We start from the raw sequence: 21,935 nt of genomic DNA, 5'->3' as shown, positions 1-21,935 counted from the left end.
CACTTCCCCTAAAATAGACATATAACCCTAATTACCTCCCCACCCCCCACCAGAATTACCTTATTATCTCCCCACCACCAAAAAAAAAAAAAAAGAGAAGTGGCCAAGAGCGTAGACTCAAGCTGGAACACCTGTGTTGGTTTCTCGCTGTCGACCTTGTAAATGTCATTTACCCTCTGTGTCTATCAAGTTCCTCACCAATAAAATGGGGATAATTGTAGTACCCACCTCGTAGAGATGCTATGGGGATTAATGAATCTGTGTCAGTGATACAACTGCCCTGGCTTATATTAAGTACTATGCATCTGTCAGCTCTTTTCATAATTACTGACAGATGTTATTATCCACAAAAGACATATTAGTTCTTTGAAAGGGAAATGCATGTTAGACCATTTCATTTATCACTTTCTGTAATTCAGGCTTTTCCCTCTGAAATACCATTTTATGTCTGTGCACTAGAAAGCCACAGGGCTTTCCAAATTTCATCTGTCTGGGTTCTTGTCATGATGGCAATACTGCAGATTGCTGACATTTTTTAGGGACTCTGTCTGAGATGACAGCAACCCCTCAAATTTAGGAGCTCTTCTCTAACTGATAACATCTCGCTAGAAATGAAGTTTTTATAATGTAACAGCTTCAGACGCTTAATGATGCCATAAATGCAAGGATGTTATATCTAAGCTCTTTAAATAAATCCTGTCATTGAAATAAAGGAAATACTATATTATAGCCCTCTATGACTTTGTTATCTTTGCTATCCATTTATCTGAATCTCTAAGACCAAAGAAAGCAAATACTAAGATTGATCATTACTACTATGTGGTACACGTATTTGTGGATGAAGACAATATTGAAATGCACTGTTTAAGATATTAAAATGGACACTAAACAGCTTCTTGATGCATATGCATGAACAGAACAGGGAGCTGGGTGCAGGGAGCAGACACTGAGCTTCCTGGATTAGAGACCCAGCTTAGCAGTCCAGCCCAGCAGTCCACATGTTTCATATTTATGTCCCAGCAAAATTAGCAGTGAGAGTCTTAAATGAACTTTGGGGACACTTGCAAACAGCTGTCATGATTACTATTGTGGGACACCAGGAATCTACAGTGTTTAGTTGGTATCTGTGCATAACCAGTTCTTTTCCACTAAAGCTTCTTGTAATTGCTGGTCCCACATCCAGGCTGAGGAATCATCTCATGTGGTGTTTGGGAGGGAGGTAAGTGGAGTCAGGACCCTTGTTAAGGCTGGGTGGGTAATAATCTGGTGCTAGTACAAGACAAAGGAAAGTAGGTCAGGTGGGAAGGAGAATGACTGGATTTAAACTTTGTTTCTTGAGTAAGCTAAATATATAACATCATGTCAAGTTACTTTGTTGTTTATATTCCATGTGCTGTCACCAAATAACTACTGAATTGTGGGGACAAAAATGCCTGGGTTTTAGAATTGACCCTGCCCCTAACCTGTCAGGGTCCAAGTTCCTCCGGGTGTCCAAAGAGGGGGCTGGACCATCAGGTGTCCCTCCACTGCAGCAGTTTGGGCACTTGGGTGGACTAGATTTTTGCTGTGGAACACTGGCCCGGTTGTAGAACATTAAGCATCTGCAAGGCTCTCACCAGGTACCCACGGTGGTCCCAGGACTGTGACATCCAAGCGTTCCTTTCCACCCACGTTTGCAAATGACCCTCAAGGGGTTAATATTAATCCTGGGTGAGAATTATGAAAAATTATATGGTACCTCCGTCCCTCCTGGCAAGTGAGGGCCCCTTATTTACAAATGACCATGAAGTGTTAGCACCAAATTTTATCAACAGAACATGTGAACATTTTGTGACAGTGACGCTCACCTGTTTGCTTCTGATCCCCAGTGCCACTTCAGCCTCCGTCAGAGGACCTCAGCTGCCCCAGTGATCAGGGCCTTCTGTACAGGGAATGGGCTCCTCCTCGAAGCACAGACAAGCAGCAGCCCTTAGGTCTCATCAGGTGAGCTGTTGTGGAGAGCACCCCAGTGGGAAGGGCTCAGGGTTGTCCTCATGGCATCTGAGTGTGACAGTCCTCCAAGAGTGTTACCAACCAGGAAGCTCACAGGAGCTCTGAGCTTCGTTGCCCCAAGTTTTTACTGCAGGCTTTATTACAAAGCCATGATTTATTGGGTCACTACCGACATGGCTAACCCAAACCCTAACTGTAAGTCAAACCTTTCCTTAGCCCTAAATTTTGAGCCCCTTCCTCTCCTGGTAGCCACTCACTTGTCACAAAGCTCAAAGCCCCACTCCTCTAATCACATGGTTGGTGTCTCTGGCTGGCCAGTCCCCATCCTGAGTCATCTCATGAACACAAGCCATCCAATGTTCCACCATGAATAGCAAAGACACTCTTATCTTGGGAAATTTCGAGGCTTTAGCGGTTGCTGCCTAGGAACTGGGAACAAAGACCTACCAATTTCTTCATTACATAGGAGTAAATGTTATAGATCATTTAAATTATAAAATAAGAGAGAAATTCTCACTGCTTTTCTGTATCTGCTGTTCGACACCGTTTCACTACACCATGTGATTGTAATGTCGCGCTCAGCATGTGTCTTCTCAGAGCACCAGCGCCGGCTGCTCCCCGGGGGCTTATGCTGTTTGGGCAAGGCTGCTGGGGGGATGGAGGCCAAGGACAACCGAGAAAACAAAAATAATCGTGCAAATAAGGAAACAATGTCAGATTGAAATGAAGAAATAACACAGTGTTGAGATGGGAGACTTGGGGGGAAGTGAGTTAAGAAAGCTATCTTTGAGTAGGTTACATGTGAGCTGAGATGGCGATAAGGAGGCTGGAATTTGAAGATCTGGGAAAAGTCACCCATGGAATAGAGGCAGCTTGTCCATTGGCCCCGAGGCACAAATGTGCTCAGCAGGTTTGTGGAGACACTGGAGCCAGCGCTGGTGAGAGTGATGAGACGCGAGGTTTAGAAAGGCATCAGGAGCACGGAAAGGAGTGTAGACTCTAAGCGCAGTGAGAAGCAGTCATGATAGCTTAAGCACTTAAGTAATTTTCTCTCACTCACATTTTGCAAAGATAATGTGGAGAATGTATGGCAGGGACCCAGGAAGCAGGGAGGCCAGGTAGGAGGCTCTTGGATTGGGCCAGTTGAGAGATGGTGGGAGCCAATGAGGAATGCATTTGGGGAGTGGGGCTGACGGGATGCAGTTATGGGCTGGCTGTGGATGGTTAGGAGAAGAGGAGGGTCAAGGTAGCCCCAGGTCGGTCTGGAGCCAGGTGTCTGTTCTTTCTTATCTCAGTGCCCCATGCAGGTGCCCACCTACTTGGGCAAACCTCTTAACCTTCAAAGTGAGGGTTTTAAAACACTGAAGTCTATTTGTTGTTTCACATTTTATGGAAAGATTCAAACATGTACAGAAATAGAGAGAACAGTACAGCCAGCCTGCCTGGGTGTTATCAGTCACCCAGCTCCAGAATTATAAACTCAGAGTCACTGTTGTTGGAGATCTTTCATCTCCATCTCCTCCCCTCCCCCACTATGGGGTCATTTTGAAGACAATCCTACATAGCTTAACCTTTCATTAGTGAAATGACAAGGTCTCTTTCAAATAAAATTGGAATATTCCTTTTTTTTAGGGTTACAAAATAATTCCCTGCTTGTCACAAAAATACACTTTTAAGTAGTTTTGGGGTTGAAATCAAGATCCAGACAAGATTCAGACATTGCAGCTAGCATATCTCTCAAGTGCGTTCTAATCTATAATTTTCCTGTTTCTCATTTTCCTTGAAACTGCTGAGGGGTTTCTCTATTTCCTGTTTGGCTGATTTCATTCTCCCCTATGGTGTTAGACTTGTTTCTCCATCCTATGTATTGGCTTTAGCTAAGTGATTTAATCCTCCCCTAAAAGCTTGATCTGATTGAGGTTCAACTTTGTGCAAAAATAATTGTTATGTGAAGTTTTGTACTCCTGTCATAAGGTACATAATATTACATTTGACTCTCTTTTTTGTGATGACAGCAACCAAAAATGATTGTCACCCGGGATCATTATTTCATAAGGAATTTTATTTCATGTGGTCATACTCTAATTTCCTCCCTCAATTATCAGCAGGATCACAGTCATGAAGAGGTACTTTCTCCTTAACCCGGGTTATCCTTTAGAACACAGTTTTAAAGGAGGATATTTGTTAATATGTAAATATTTAAAATTGATAATTTTTTTTTCTTTTTAATTTTTTTTTCTAATGGAGGTACTGAAGATTGAATCTAGGACCTTAAGCATGCTGAGCACACACTCTGCCACTGAGTGTACCCAATCCCCCTTGAGATTCATATTTATATGATATCTTCCTTCTGTTATTTTTGTTTTATGTTATACAGAATTTGCAGGCAGGGCAATGGGTTTGACCGCTCTTTAATCATTCTTTATGGGCTTTTGGGGTTTGTGTGTGTGTTTGTGTTTGTAAAGAAAACAATTTTCCCACTATTTTAAGTATGTATTGCTAAGGCAATTATGTTGATCTTTTCCCTGATCCTGGTCCATGTATTCCCATGTTACTTCCCACTAGTGGCCCCATGAGCTCTGTGACAAGACTAGCATGTCGTTAATCCATGTGGAAGGAGATCTGAGGAGATTTATTCAAGGAGATGAAATTTGTAGACAATGTATTGGAAAGTATTGTGAAAGTTGTTCGTTAAGAGAAGGTCTGAGGTTGAATTATTAAGTGCACAGAAATCTAAGCAATGAAAAACCAAGACAATTATTAACTCCAGGAAAACGAAGTAGGGAAGAAAAGGTAAGACTAGCACAAATTGCTACAGCTTTGAATAGTCTGTACAGAGTAATAATAATGTAAATCAAGGATACTGAGCTGATGAAAATTATAATGTAATTGTATCAAAAGGTTGGAAGAATGAAGGTTTGGGTGTGTAGATGAGATGGGGTTTGAAAGAGAGCTGAATCCTCATTTTCCAAAATAGAAAGTTAAATAGGTGATACATAAAGCTGAAAAAGTCAGTAGGCTGTGATACAAGGATATTAGTCAGAGAAAGGGAGTAAGTATTCCAAGAGTCAGCAGTAGGAGCTGAACGTGGTTGTTTCTGGCCAGGAAATGGGGCGGTTGTTGGGAACTGCTCCTTTTTACAATCGGTGTTCAAGAACTGTTTGACTCTATTAAATGTATGGCATTACTTTGATAAAAAGAAATCAAAGCTGAATTTTGAAAAATTTATGTTAAGAATTGGGGTGCTTTTGACAGAGAGAGATAACAATCAGGCAAAACTACATTTGAAGGGATCCTCATTATTCCTTGCCTTTCAGCAAGGACTAGGAGGCAGATATCTGTTTAAGGTTCAAAAATTCTGTCTGACCTTACTGCCGACTTGTAACCTTTGGAAGTAATGAACTCCCCATCACTGTAAATATCCAGGCAGAGGCTGCCTGACCAGCTATCTAACTGTAGCAGGGTGTGTTTACCATTGGCCAGTTGGAGCAGGCAAATTCTAACATTCTTTCAGTTTTGAATTTGGCATTTTCAGGATGGATAGTTGATAAGAATGTATTACAAAAAGCTTAACAAGAAAGAGTCCAAGACATCTCAAACCCATTGCCAGGGTTTTCTCTGCCAGACACCATCCTGAGCCTGCCACCCGTGAGCCAGGCCACAAAGCCCAGTCACATGAGAATGAACACACTTTGTCGCTCCTATCTGATTTGGCATCGGGCTCAGCCCTTTTCCCCATGGAATGGTCCACGCCCAGGTCTCTGACTATGGAGCTGGTCTCACAGCAGCCCTGTGAGTGCTGGTCCAGCCTCCGGGGTTCCTGCGTGAAATTTTCCAGGATTCCAGGCTATTCTCTGAACAGAGTCCCCCCTAGGCTAAGCCCACGGAACTCATCTCAGCTCCAGACTGAGCCGGAAGCCTCAGAGAGAACTCAGAGCTGAGGAAATCCACAGGTTTTACCCAGCACTGCCGAGTCAGCAGTGAGCCAGTTGAGGGAAGGTTCAGCAACAGCAAGGCACACCTGAGCCGCCGTCTCATTGTTCCGCCTCATCCCTAAACTCTCTGTGTCTGCCTATCTGTGTCGGTCTCCCTTTTAGGATCAGCCTGGCACCACTTCATGCCCTGCCTCCTTTCTTCTAATCTTGCCTCCCTGGCCTGTTCCATCTACTCCAGATTAACTGAGAAGAGGTTTTAAAACCTAGGAACAACAGACGTGCTAGATACAAAGAATACAGGGCAGTGCCTTCCTCAGTCACATCCCTCCTGCCCTCTCCCATTCCCACAATGAGTTTTATAAATATTTTGTCAGACAGACATTGCACTCCCAGTTGTTATCATTATCAGCCCTTTCCTTATTATCTGTGGTTTACGATGTATTTGCTCCAGGGACATTCCCGAGATAAGGCAGGAGCAGATGACTGAGCCACTTGTTGATGTCCACTTGTGTCAAGCCTGTTAAGAATGATTTTTGGGGGGATTTGTTGAATGTGTCAGACTGTCCAGTGAGTGGTGATGATCCCCTGCATCTGCTCTGGAGTCGGCCTCGTCCTCTCCTTTGCTCTGTTCTCATTTATCTCTCTTCAGCAGGTGAGCCAGTGATCTGTACTTCTATGATACATAAAACACTTCTTATTTCACGGTAGAATTTGGGGGCTGCTATGAAAACGCATATGTTTTAAGAGTGAATTGAGTCTGAGGATTAAACTTAAAGCCCCCTTGATTTAGAATCAGAAATTAATATGATGGAGGGAGGGTATAGCTCAGTGGTAGAGTGCATGTCTAGCATGCATGAAGTCCTGGGTTCAAGCCCCAATGCCTCCATTTAAAAACAAATAAATAAACCTAATTATGCCCCCCAAAAAAGAAAAAAATAGATTAACATGAGGATGAAGCTACAGAGTGATTATTTGTGTCTTCTGAAACTTCCTTTTGTCTTTCTGCAGGAAATTCTAAGGAGAGAATTTCGGAATCTACTTTGCTTGGCTGGGCTATTACACTCAGATGCTCCTCCTGGCAGCAGTCGTGGGGGTGACTTGCTTTCTGTGTGGATATTTTAATCAAAATAACTGTACCTGTGGGTAATTGTCTTTATTCCTTGTTACCGTTCTTACTTAACTTAGAATGACATTCTCCAGGAGCATCCATGTTGCTGCAAATGGCCCTAAATTGTCAGTTTTTATGGCCGAGTAGTATTCCATTGTATAAATATACCACTTCTTTAGCCAGTCATCTGCTGATGGACATTTAGGCTGTATCCATGTCTTGGCTACTGTAAATAGTGCTGCTATGAACATTGGGATGCAGGTGTCATCCTGAAGTAGGGTTACTTCAGGATACATGCCCAGGAGCAGGATTCCTGGGTCATATGGCAAGTCTATTCCTAGACATTTGAGGGAACTCAATACTGCTTTCCACAGTGGCTGCACCACACTGCATTCCCACCAGAAGTGTAGGAGGTTCCCCTTTCTCCACAGCCTCTCTAGCGTTTGTCATTTGTGGATTTTTGAATGATGGCCATTATGACTGGCTTGAGGTGATACCTCATTGTAGTTTTGATTTGCATTTCTCTGATAATTAGTGACATTGAGCATTTTTTCATGTGCCCATTGATCATTTGTATGTCTTTCTTGGAGAATTGCTTGTTTAGGTCTTCTGCCCATTTTTGGTTTAGGTTATTTGGTTGTTTCTTATTAAGTCATTTGAGCTGCTTATATATTCTGGAGATCAAGCCTTTGTCAGTTTCATTTGCAAAAATATTCTCCCATTCTGTAGGTTGTCTTTTTTTTTTTACATATGGTGTCCTTTGCTGTGCAGAAGCTTGTAAGTTTCTTTAGGTCCCATTTGTTTATTCTTGCTTTTATTTCTATTGCTTGGGTAGGCTGCCCTAAGGGAACATTTCTGAGATTTATGTCAGATATTTTGCCTATATTTTCTTCTAGGAGGTTTATTGAATCTTGTCTTATGTTTATCTTGCTGAAGAGACTGTCTTTATTCCATTGTATATTCTTGCCTCCTTTGTCGAAGATTAGTTGACCAAAAGTTTGTGGGTTCATTTCTGGGCTCTCTATTCTGTTCCATTGGTCTATATGTATGGTTTTGTACCAATACCGTGCTGTCTTGATGACTGTAACTCTATAGTATTGTCTGAAGTCTGGGAGAGTTATTCCTCCAGGCTCTTTCTTTTTTTTCTTCAGTAATACCCTGGAATTTCTATGTCTTTGATGGTTCCATATAAATTTTATTGTGATTTGTTCTAGTTCTATGAAATATGTCTGGGGTAATTTTACAGGGATTGCATTAAATCTGTATATTGCCCTGGGCAGTGTGACCATTTTAACAATATTGATTCTTGCAATCCAAGAGCATGGGATGCCTTTCCATTTTTTCAATTCTTCTTCAATTACCTTCGCCAATGGTTTATAGTTTTCTGTGTAAAATTCTCTCACCTCTGTGGTTAGATTTATTCCTAGAAATTTTATTACTTTGGGTGCTATTTTAAAGTGTTTTATTTCTTTACTTCCTTTTTCTGTTGATTCATCATTAGTGTAAAGAAATGCAACTGATTTTTGAACATTAATCTTGTAACCTGCTACCTTGCTAAATTCTTCGATCAGCTCTAGTAGTTTTGGTGTGGACCCTTTAGGGTTTTCTATATATAGTGTCATGTTATCTGCATGTAGTGACACTTTTACCTCTTCTTTTCCAATTTAGACCCCTTTTACTTCTCTTACTTGCCTGATTGCTATGGTCAGGACTTCCAAGACTATGTTGAATAAGAGTGGTGATAGTGGCATCCTTGTCTTGTCCCAGAATTTAGTGAGAAGCTTTTGAGGTTTTCACCATTCAGTGCTATGCTGGCTGTAGGTTTGTCATATATAGCTTTCATGATGTTGAGTTATGTTCCCTCAATACCCACTTTGGTGAGAATTTTTATCATAAATGGGTGTTGAATTTTATCAAAAGCTTTTATGCATCTATTGAGATGATCATATGGTTTTAGTCCTTTCTCTTGTTGATGTGAAGTATTACATTGATTGATTTGCATATGTTGAACCACACTTGTGTCCCTGAGATGAACCCCATTTGAGCATGTTGTATAATCTTTTTTATGTGCTGTAGAATTCTATTTGTTAGTATTTTGGTAAGGACTTTTTTGCATCTGTGTTCATCAGTGATATTGGTCTGTAATTCTCTTTTTTGGTGGTGTCTTTGCCTGGTTTTGGTATCAGGGTGATTGTGGCTTCATAGAATGAGTTTGGGAATATTCCTTCTTTTCAATCTTCTGGAAGAGTTTGAGAAGGCCTGGTATGAGTACTTCTTTGTATGTGTGGTAGAATTCCCTGGTGAAGCTGTCCAGTTCTGGATTTTATTTGTAGGGATTTTTTTTTTATTGTTTATTCGATTTCATTCCTAGTGATCGGTTTGTTCAAGTGGTCAGTTTCTTCTTGATTCAGTTTTAGTGGACTGTATGTTTCCAGAAACGTGTCCATCTCCTCTAGGTTATCCCTTTTTTTATGTAGTTTTTCATGATATTCTCATATGATATTCTATATTTCTATGTTATTTGTTATAATTTCTCCATTTTCCTTTCTTATTTTGCAAATTTATGCTCTCTCTTTTTTCTTCTTTGTGAGTTTGGCCAGAGGTTCTCGATTTTATTTACTCTTTCAAAAAATTGCTTTTGGTTTGATTGATTATTTTCTCTATTTCTTTAATCTCTATTTTATTTATTTCATCCCAGATCTTAATTATTTCCTTCCTTCTGCTGACTTTTGGGTGTTTTTACTCTTCAGTTTCTAGTTCTTTTAACTGGTGGGTTAGATTGTTTTTTTGATATTGTTCTTCATTTTTGAGGAAGGCCTGTATCGCCCTAAACTTTCCTCTTAGCACTGCTTTTGCTTTGTCCCGTAAGTTTTTTGTGGTCGTTTTCATTTTCATTTGTCTCAAAGTATTCCTTAATTTCAACTTTGATTTCATCATTGACCCTTGTTTTTTTAATAGCATGTTGTTAATCTCTATGCTTTCCTTTTTTTTATGTTTTGTTTCTCTGAAGTTGATTTCTAGTTTCAATGGCATTGTGGTCAGTAAGGATGCTTGAGGTAATTTCTATCATCTTAAAATTTTTGAGGCTTCTTTTGTGACCAAGTACATGATGAATCCTAGAAAATGTTCCACACACACTTGAAAAGAATGTATATCCTATTTTGGGGGGTTGTAATGCTCTGAAAATATCCACTAAATCTAATTTTTCTATTGTATCATTTAATTTCTCTGTTGCCTTATTTATTTTTTGTGTGGAAGATCTGTCTAGTGATGTTAATGTGGTGTTAAAACTTCTGACAATGATTGTATTCCCATCAATTTCCCCGTTTATCTCTGTTAGTAGTTGTTTTATGTACTTAGGTGTTCATGTTGGATGCATATATATTAATGATTGTAATATCCTCATCTTGTATTGCTCCTTTAATCATTATAAAATGCCTTTATTTATCTTTCTTTATGGCCCTTGTTTTAAAGTCTATTTTGTCTGAAATCAGAACTGCTACACCTGCTTTTTTGGCATTTCCATTTGCATGGAATATCCTTTTCCGTCCATTCACTCTCAATCTATATGTGTCCTTCTCCCTAAAGTGTGTCTCTTGTATGCAGTTTATTGAAGTTTCTTGCTTTATTATCCAGTCTGCCACTCTGTCTTTTGACTGGAGCATTTAGTCCATTATCATTTAGAGTAATTAATGATAAATGAGTGTTTATTGCTATTTGAACTTATATTTGCAGTTGATTTCATATTTCTTCTTTGTTCCTTTCTTCTTCCTTTTGTGGTATGGTAAGTTTCCTTTGTGTTATCTTGGATTGTATTTAGTTTTTGTTACTCACTTGTAAGTTTTTGGCTTGTGGTTGCACTTTTATGTAAGTCTGTTAACCAATTACTGTAACTGTGTGTACTAAACAGATAGTAATGTAATCTCAAACCTATCCTACCGAGAACAAAAAATTTAAGAAAAAAGAAGAAAGAAATATACTCTATATTTTCTTGCTTCCCTCTCCCACTCAGTGATTTAGATGTCTTCTTTTACAATTTCATGTTTATTCTATTTGTAATTCATGGTAGTTATCACCTTTCCAGTTATAAGCTCTCATTTCTGTATCATCCTGCTTCTTTTTTATTTAGAGTGTACCTTACATTATTTCTTTTAGCATGGGTTTAGTGTTGCTAAAGTCTCTTAGTTTTTCTTCTCTGTGAAATTCATTACCTCTCCCTCTGTTCTAAAGGATAGCCTTGCTGCAGAAAGTATCCTAGGCTGCATCTGTTTTTTCATTCAGGACTTTGAATATATCTTTCCACTCCCTTCTGGCCTGTAGTGTTTCTGTAGAGAAATCAGCTGAGAGCCATCTCTTGTAACTCACTCTTTGTTTTTCTCTTGCTGCCTTTAGGATCATTTCTTTAACCTTCAGTCTGGCCATCTTGATTTTGTTGTCTTGGTGTGAGTCTCTTTAGGCTCTTCCTGTTTGGGAACCTCTGAGCCTCCTGTACTTGGGTGTCTGATTCTTTACGTTTGGGATTTTTTCAGTTATGATTTCTTTAAATACCTTCTCCATCCCCTTTGTTCTTTCTTCCCCTTCTGGAACTCTTATGATGCATAGATTGGCATGCTTTATATTATCCCATAGGTTTCTTATATTGTTTTCATTGTTTTTTATTTTTTTTCTCTCAACTGTTCTGATTGTGTGCTTTCTGTTGTCCTGTCTTCTAGGTCACTTATTCGTTCCTCTGCATTATCTAGCCTGCATTGTACTGCCTTTAGGTCAGATCTCATTTCAGCCAATGAATTTACCAATTCTACTTGGCTCTTCTTTATAGCTACTGTTTTGTTTTTGACATATTTTATGCCTCTAAACACTATCTCTTTTAATTCCTTCAGTAATTCAATCACTTCTTTTTAGAAATCTTGAACTAATAGGCCATTAATATCTATTTCATTGATCGTTCTTTCAGGGGATTTCTCTTTCTCTTTTAATTGGGAATACTTCCTCTGCTTCTTCAACTGCACATATCTCTCTGGCACTGTGGCTTAAGGAGTATCAGTTATCTATTGTGGCCTTTAAAGGGGTTTATTTCTTTATGTATCTAAGGTCTATGCTGGAATAAAACTTAAAAATGAGAGAGAGAAATAGAATTTTAAAAGAATGGAGGAAAAGAAGGTTTGAAAACAGTGCATAATCAATAATAGAAGAGCAAGTTGAAGAAGAATAGGAATCGAGTTGAGATGTCTTTTTAAAACCTTAATAAAAAGAAGAAAAAAATCAAAACACAATATTTAAAACCTGTGAATAATCAATAACAGATCAAATCCAAGAGAATTAAAAATGAAATGAGAATTGTAAACATATAGAACTGTTTAAAAAGTAAAGATTAAAAAGCTAATAGAAAATAAAACAGGTTTAAAAAGATTTTAAAAACAAAGATGTGTTCTCCTAGAGACTGAACGCTCTTAATGGTTTTATTGAGAGGTCTTTGTGTCTTTGCCCTGTTTCATGAACTCAGCTTGCTCTGTTGGCCCCCTCGTCTGTGCTGCTCACAGTGTCCATTGGCAAGAAGATTGCACCCCTCCAACACTGGGTCAGGTGCTGCTCTCCTTCGCGGTGGGTGGGTGGGTCACTCTCCGTCCGGATGCCACAGTCAGTGCTGTGTCAGTTGCTCCATAGGTGGGCTCAGCTTCAAGAATAACAGGTTTATGGAGATATAATTCACATACCATAAAATGCAGCCTTTGAAAGTGTGCATTAGGGTTTTATGTACATTTCAGGGTTGTGTAGCCATCACCCCCAAAAGGAACCAGTACCCTGTAGTAAGTCAGTCCCTAACCTTCCTTTCCCTTAGCCCTCAACAGCCACCACTCTACTTTCTGCCTCTATGGGTTTGCCAGTTCTAGGCATTTCATATAAGTAGAACCATACAGTATGCTGCCTTTTTTGATTATCGTCTTTCATTTAGTGTGACGTTGTCAAGGCTCATCCATTGTGTAGCATATATCAATACCCAAATTCCTTTTTGTATTCATATAATATGCCATAGTTATAAATACACCACATTGCTTATCCATCCATCAGTTGATGATGAATAATTCTGCTGTAAATGCTCATGGACAAGTTATTGTGTGAACACATATTTTCACTTCTCTTCAGGATATATCAAAAAATGGAATTGCTGGGATGTATTCTACTTCTAAATTTTTGAGGAATTGCTAATATAGCTTTTAAAGTGACTGAAGCATTGTATATTTCCAGAAATAATGTATGAGGAGTCCAGTTTCTCCAAATCCTCATCTACACTTTTTATTACTGGGTTTATAGATTCATATTTATATATCATATATCATATATATTTGTCATCCTAGTTGGTATGAAGTGGTATGTCATTGTGATTTTGATTTCTGTTTCCCTAATGCCTACTGATGTGGAACATCTTTTTATGTGCTTAGTTCCCATTCGTATGTCTTCTTTGGAGAAACACCTATTCAAATTCTTTGCCCATTTTAATTATATTTGTCTTTGTATTGTCATGTTTTAAGTCTTCTTTGTCTATTCTGGATAAAAGTCCCTTATCAGGGAAAATTTTGGAAATATTTTCATCCATCCTGTGGATTGTCTTCTTACTTTCTTGATGAAGTCCTTTGAAGCACAGAAGTTTTTAATTTTACTGAAGTCCAGTTTACTTGATTTTTTTTCTTTTGTTGTTTGTGCTTTTGGTGTCATATATTACAAGTATTTGTAATCCAATTCCTGAAGATTTTCTCATTGTTCATTTTCTAAATGTTTTATATTTTCAGGTCTGTGATTTATTTTGAGTTAATTTCCATAAATGGTGTTAAGATAAAAGTTCAGTTTTCTTTCTTTCCAGGTGTATGTACAGGTGTTCCAGCATCATTTTTGTAAAGATTATTTTTTCCCCATTGGATTGTCATGGCACCTTTGTCAAAAATTAAATGGCTGTGTGTAATACTTTGTTTATGGTCTCTTAGTTCTTTTCTCTCAATCTATTTTTCTGTCCTTTCTGCAAGTATCACACTGTATGGATCACAGTTTTGTTAGTGAGTTTTGAATTTGGAAAATTCAAAACTTTGTTCTTTTTCAAGATTGTTTTGAATATTTTTGGTATCTTGCATTTCCATTTTAGTTTTAGGATCAGCTTGTTCATTTCTGCCAAAAAGCCAGAGCTGCATTGAATGTATAGGTCATTTTGAGGACAATGGCCATCCTAACAATAATAAGGCTTCTGATCCATGAACACAGAAGAGCTTTCCATTTATTTTAGGTCATTTTTAACTTCTATCACTAGTATTTTAGTTTTCAATATACAAGTTTCAGATATTTTTCTCAGTATTCCACATATTTTTCTTAATATTACTAATTATTTTATTATTTTTGATGCTATTGTAAATGAAAAGGTTTCCTTCATTTTATTTTTAGATTATTCACTGTTGTTGAATAGAAATGCAATTAATTTTTATATATTCATTTGTGTCTTACAATTTTGGTCAGACTGGGTTATTAATTCTAAGAGGATTTTTTTTTTTCTTTTCTCTCTATTTTTCCTTTGTGGATTCCTTGTGATTTCAATATATAATATCATGTCATCTGGAATCAAAACAGTTTTATTTCTTTCTTTCTAATCTAGAGGCTTTATTTTCTTTGTCTGATTGATTTGACTAGAACTTCTAGTACAATGTTGATTTTGGGAGGGAATAATTCAGTGCTTCTGCATTATGTATGATCTTTGCTTCAGGTTTTTCATAGATGTTCTCTGTCAAGTTGAGGAAGTTCTCTTCTATTCCTAGTTTTTATCCATTATTCTATTAATATGGTGTATTACATTAATTGACTTTTGTATGTTGTACTGCCTTTGCATAACTGGATACATCCCACTTAATGGTGGTCTATTTTATATGTTACTGTTTTGGATTTGCTTGTATTCTGTTGAGGATTTTTGCATTTATATTCATAAGAGATAGTCTTTAGTTTTCTTGTGATGCCTTTGTCTGGTTTTCCTATCAGTGTGATACTAGTCTCATTGAATGAATTGGGAAGTGTGCCCACCTCATTATTTTCAGACGAATTTGTGAAGCATTTTTTGTTTGTTTTTGTTTTTGTTTTTTCTTTAAGTAGTTGATGGAATTCACCAGCAAAGCCATAAGGGCCTAGCATTTCTTTGTGTGAATGTTTTGGATTGCTATTTCAGTCACTACTTACTGTAGGATTATTTGAGTTTTCTATTTCTCCTTGAATTAGCTTCAGTCATTTATGTCCTTCTAGGAATTTATCCATTTCATCTACATTATCTCATGTATTGGCTATATAATTATCCATGGTATTCCCTTATATTCCTTGTTATTTTTGTAAGGGCAGTAGTGACATCCTTCCTTTCATTTCTCATTTTAGTAATTTGAATCTTCTCTCTTTTTTTTTCAGTACTAGATAAAATTTGTCAATTTTATTGATCTTTTCAAAGAACCAACTATTCCTTTTGTTGATTATTCTCTGTTGTTATCTATTGTCTATTCCATTTATTTCTGCCTTTAGTATTTTGATTAGAATGTTTAATTCATTTATATTAATGTAATTTCTTATCAGGTTGAAGTTACAACTGCTGTCTACTTTCTATATGTCTTTTTTTCCCATTCCTCTATTACTACACATTTTTGTACAAAGTAAGCATTTTCAAGTGTGCCATTTTAACTTGTTTATTTTATCTTTTTCTTCTCTTCCTCCTACTCTTCCTCCTCCTCCTTCTCTCCCATTGCCCTGGAGATTATAATTAACATCTTGTTTTAAAGCAAACTAGTTCACATGAATACCAACTTAATTTCAACAGTACACAAAAACTTTGCTTTGGTATCAGTCTTTTCCCTCCCCCTCCTCATGCTGTCACTGTCATACAAATTGCACCTTTATGCATTTATAAGATCATCTACACAGTTTCATAAGTATTGTTTTATGCAGTTGTCTTTACATCAAATAGAACAAAACATTTACATGTAATACCCGATTTATACTGTTTTATTTTTTTACTCATGTAGTAGTGCTCTTTATTTTTCAGGCGAGTGTCCTTTCATTTACACCTGCTGGACTATCCTTAGTATTTCTTGTAGGGCAGGCCTGCTAGCAATGGATTCTTTCAGATTTTGTTTTTGTAGGAGTGTCTTAATTTTTCCTTTAATTTTTTTAAAGAATCATTTTGCTGGCTATAAAATACTTGGTGACACTCTTTTCCTTTTATCTCTTTGATGATACCATCCACTGCCTTCTGGTCTTCATGGTTTTTGATGAGAAATCAACTGTCTTACTGAGGAGCCTTTCTATATGTTGAGCCACTTTTGTCTTTCGGCTGTCAAGATACTTTATTCTTGTCTTTTGACACACTGAATCTGATGTGCCTATTTTAGATGTCTCTACGTTTATACCACGTGGAGTTTGTTGAGCTGCTGGGATGTACAAATTAATGTTTTCATCAAATTTGGGAAGTTTTCAGCCATTATTTCTTTATATATTCTTTCTGCCCCTTTTTTTCTCTCCCTCCTTCTGGCGCTCCCATTATGTGTGTATTGGAATTGTTGATGGTGTCCCACCTATCTCTGACACAGTGTTCATTTTTTTTTCATTCCTTTTTCTTTCTGTTCCACAGACAGGATAATCTCAGTAGTTTTAATTTAACTGACTTTTTCTTCAACAAGTTCATATCTACAGAGAAACCACTTATTGAAGTTTTTATTTTAGTCATTATATTTGTAACTCTAGAATTTCTAGTTGGTTTTTATTATAAATTTTATTTATTGTTATTCTCTGTACAATGAGATGAGCACATAATTTAATCCTTTAGGCATGGTTTCTGTTAGTATTTTGAACATATGTGTAATTGCTTATTTATGTCTTTGTCTAGTAAGTCCAGTGTCTGGGCTACCTCAGGGAGTTTCTGTTGACTACTTTTTCCCCGTCTGTTATGACCAAACTTTTCTGTTTCTTTGTACATCTTCTAATTTTCTGTTGAAAACTGGACATTTAAAATATTACAATGTGGCAGATCTGAAAGCCTGATTTTCCTCATCTCCAGGGTTTATCGTTGCTTTCATTGTCATTGCTGCTGCTGCTGCTATTTATTTAGTTACTTTCCTGAACAAATTCTGTAAAGTCTGTTTTCTTTATCATGCATGACCATGAGATCAGTGTGTGTGAAGAAAACCTAGTTGTCATCACTGTAGTAATGATTGGACAGTGATTTCTTTCAATGCCTGGAGCCAATTGTTTGAGCTGTTGCCTGGTGGCTGTGTGTCCACGTGCTGAGGGATGCCCTCAGCACCGGCATGCAGTCAGCAGCTCTTCCGTAGCCTTTAGTCCTTGCTTATGCAGAACCTCAAGTTCAGCCAGAGTTGAAGGCTTAGGATTTTCTCAGATCTTTCCTTGCCATGTGCCACACATGTATATTGCCTTCTACAATTCTCAGAATTTTTTGGAGCTTTTTAACCCTACCTTCACCCCCAGAACGTCTCATTACTCAATTTTGCCTTCTAAGTTTCCTAGTCAGCACCTAGTTAGCCTCTACTGGTCCCACTGCCTAAGACAGTTGTAATGTTAGATACTCACTGCTGTTTCCCCCACACACTCTGGGGACAGGCTGTTTGCACAGCATGAGTTTGTGATAGGTCACATAGTGACAGCTCTCTGGGGGCAGATTTTTTGGGTAACTTTAAGTCACTTCTGCCCCTACCTTGATTGTGAGACTATTGCTTATAAAGGCCACCATTTAGGTGAGGATACAGGGATGGGGTAGATCAAGTTACAATGCCTCAAAACTCACTATCTTTATGGAGATTTAGCTGGGTTTTTTTCCTCAAATAAAGACTCCCCGGATTGCTGGAAGTCTTGGTTTAATTTCCAGAGTTCTACAGAGGTTAATTTTGCCAAATTTTGCCATTGTCATTGCTTCATAGAGGAGTAAGTTTTCCAAGATGTTAACTCAGATAGTCTAGAAGTGTATCCCATTTGCATTTGTGCTTAACTGAGTTACTTGCAAGACTAACTAATTCTACAGCTCCAGCCCCATTCACATAAGAGTCCATCTTCATGGATTCTCCTACAGCAGTGTACAACCTGTTGTCAGATTGTTGTTTTTCTTATTAAAGAGTAGGGGTTTTTAAAAATATGCTCATGAATAGCCTTTTGTCATTTTTACACGTTACAAAACTTCCACTAGTCTGTAGCTATTTTTTCCCCTCACTTATCGTTGCTTTAATGAAGTTCTCACATTTATGGATTTTCAGTATAGCAGTTTGTGAATGCTGATCACACGGGTGAGGCATATAACTACTGTCTAAACTTCAGTCTTTGCTCTGATTCACTGTCTGGAACATCTGAACACATCTACTGTTCCCCGTATACCAATGGATGCTGACAGACCTAATTAAAAAAATGCTTTTTAAGTAAAGCAAAAAATATTAACTTTAACACTGGAAACGACAAATCTCAAATTTCCTAGCTGATCTTGCTTTCTGTGATCATCAGCTATATCATGTTTTTAGAGCCGGCAGGCATATTGAACTACTGATTTTATTTCATCGGATTTTAGAATGCAGAACACATTTCAGGCCCACATATAGCACCATATGTGTATCTTAAAGGATATGTACATATGATGATATCTTTATTATAAGTACCTTATTTTATTTTAAGTACCTACTGCTGTGCACCTCATTAAGGAAAGCTTGAAACTGCAGTACTGAAATTTTTCATACCACCATCATCCCATAGCATCACTTTTGCACTTAGATGTTGTGTGGCAGAGTATTTTTCTGCTCCCTAGAAATGATCAATGTTGAAGGGGGAAAAAAAACCCTCCTCAAATAAATATACTCCAAATCACACACTTATCTGAACAATGGCCACCATTTTAGTCCTTAGTCCACACCAATCCATCTACTCATACTGACTCAGAGTACTCAACATAGACAATCCACCCCTGAATTCAGGGTCCTCAACACACGTTCTATCCCCTCCCCATTCCTTGTTGATTCTGACCTACTTTTGTCCAATGCGTCCTGCCAGTCTCTTTGCTACCTGGCTGCACTTTTTAATTTTTACCTTTGAGTTCCAGGCTGCGCCTAGTGATTCCCAGAGAAACGCCAGACACTTGGCTCAACAGGAGGGGCGGTGAGGATTTCAGGAAGATGTTAACCTAACTCACTTGCAGATCAGTGAGTGGCTATTGTGAGCATTCCTTCAAGATCTCTGCCATGCCGGCTGCATCCACCCCAGCAAAATAACGTAGCTCCTCCAACCACCTCTGCCTCCATTCATCTGGATTTCTGCTTTCAGTGACACTCAGATGCTGCTGATGGGCATTATATATATATATATATATTTTTTAAATTGAAGTATAGTCAGTTACAATGTGTCAATTTCTCATGTACAGCACAATGTTCCAGTCCTTCATATTCACATATATATGTATGAATTCCTTTTCATATTTTTTTACTAAAGTTTATTAAAAGATATTAAATATTGTTCCCTGTGCTATACAGAAGAAATTTAGTTTTTTAGCTATTTTTATATATAGTAGTTAATATTTGCAAATCTCAATCTCTGATGGAAATATTTAAAGCCACATCTGGAACCCTTGTTGCGGAAGTGTCTGAGAAATATATTTTCGACCTCATAGCCTTTTGATTAGGAAGTTGGAATAAAGGCTGACCTGGCTCACCTAACTTGTCTGCCTTTGTGAGTAAAGAGGTCTGGAGTTTCAAGTCCCAATGAAATGTCCCAGCCCTTCAGTAGCAAACTCTTAAAGCAACCAAAATGCTCCCATCTACCAGAGCATGACTTGTCCTTAGACACTGCTGGACATAACCACCGACGCTGTCTAAGGCATCGTCTTCATCTGGTGCACACTTTCTTTAGATGTGTAATATCCTGATTAACAGGACAAGCTAGTTTGGATTCCCAAGGCCACAGGCAGCCTTCTGCCTGACTTTGGAGTATATATGTTCATTGAAGAGTCCTCTTTCAGATCAGCTAGAGCTGTCTGGTGTGTGGTTTCCCAGAGAATGTGGGTGCAGTGCTCCCCACCAGAGTCCTACCAGTTGTTTTATTGCAGGAAGAGAGAGAGCAAAAGAGACAGAACAGGAAGTTCTTGTCCAGCCTCAAACACAGTCACCCCCTCCCAGGGCTCTTGCTCTGGGACAGACAGCAGTGCAGGTCAGCAGCGATGTGGCCCCGGTGTACTCCAAAACATGGTGTGGTTTTACTGGGCTATCTGTGTCTTTCATGGGCCCTGCAAAGTTCTCGACTTTGTGAAATGGGGAACTAAGGAACTCCCACCCATGGCTGTAACTCCCAGGGTTTGCACCCTTACGGGTTTTGAGGATTTGCTGGCAACTCATTCTTTTTCACTGGGTCATTTCTCAGTTACACATGCAGTCCTGTGACTTCCTTATCAGAACTGCTCCTTACGTTCGGGATTTAGTGAAAGATGCCATTTTAGCCTGCAAGTTCATGTTCAGGGAGGAGGAGGAAGAAGCACAGATCAGAATTGCTCTTTTGCTTTTTTTTATTATTGTTTTCATAAGCCATCTCCTGTTGTCGAATGGACACTGAGCAAATGAATGACTGTTACACTCCCATTTGAAGGATGAGAAAAACGACACTCAGGGAGAGGAGGCAAACTTCCTGAGGTTCCAAAGACCAAAAGGGATGAGCACAGAATAAGATCCCTGCAAATTTCTTGTCTGTCATTCGCCTTTAGGTCAATGACAGAGTGCCGTGTGTAGTAGTAAAGTTGTAACGTGCTTTTAAAAGGGTGCAGATGTTCTTGTTTTGTTTATAAAATCACAGTGTTTTGTCTGAGACTCTGAGAAAGAGAAATGGGTTAGTAAATGTTGGTTTCTCATCCTTGGTCCTTCCTCCCCTTCACAGATATGGACCCTTCCATCTGTAGCAGGAATAAGACAGCCCCAGCCTTCCCGTCTCATGAGATCAGTACTCATTCATTTCATTCCTGCCCACCAGTAGGTGATAAAGCACAGCGAGATTTTCATGTCCTGCTTCACTGATTCTTGTGAAATTAGGTGTTTGAAGATAGAAACTCATGAAAGGAAGCTGCTTTTTTTTGTATAAAGTGCAGTAATTTTCCTAGCAGAAAAGGAAATTGAGGATTTTCTTCATTGAAAATCAATAGAGATTTCAAGAGCATCTGTATTTCTGATGCATAGATTAAAATGACAAAATCTAGAGGGATTACCGAAACACAAGGAAGATACCAAAAGTGTCTTTAAAGAGCTTTTCTAAGACTGGGCTTGTAAAGAGACTGTTAGTTGACAGAGACCCACTTCTCACCCATAGTCCCTCTCCTTAGGTAGGAAAGGGCCAGCGCTTCCCATGTGTGCAGTCCTGGTGCTTCAAGTGAGTTGTAGGGTAGGGCAGTGCTCATGGTGCTCCCTTCAGTTTGTCCATCCTAAGTAACCCCTGGCAGTCAGGGCGAGTGTGTTGCAACTACGTGAACCATTCACCATGCTCTCCATGGTGTGTGCTCATCTCAGCTCATCCAGGCTCAGGTGATGGCAGAGCAGAGAGTGGTGGCAAGAGGTCAGCCATGAGTAGGAGGGAGCAACTGGAGTCAGCTGGGGCCCAAGTGGCTAGGAGTTCAAGATTGAATTCCCAGGACTTCCCACAGCTTATTCATTCAGCTAATACTTCTCCAGCACCTGTCATGTGCTGGTGCTTCCATTGTGAACAGAACCAAATCCCTGTCCTCATGAAGATGACATTCTAGTGGACATAAGAAATGATAAACGCAGAAGCAGATCCAGGTCAGGACACATGAGTGCTGTCTACTTTGGAGTGCACAAGGTGAGATCATTTGGGAAGGAATGTATGATACAGGAAAATGTGGGGGA

The sequence above is a fragment of the Vicugna pacos genome, unplaced genomic scaffold (assembly GCF_048564905.1).
Source record: "Vicugna pacos unplaced genomic scaffold, VicPac4 scaffold_20, whole genome shotgun sequence".
Classification (NCBI taxonomy): Eukaryota; Metazoa; Chordata; class Mammalia; order Artiodactyla; family Camelidae; genus Vicugna; species Vicugna pacos.
The sequence above is the reverse complement of the archived record's forward strand: the minus strand, read 5'-3'. Positions refer to the sequence as shown.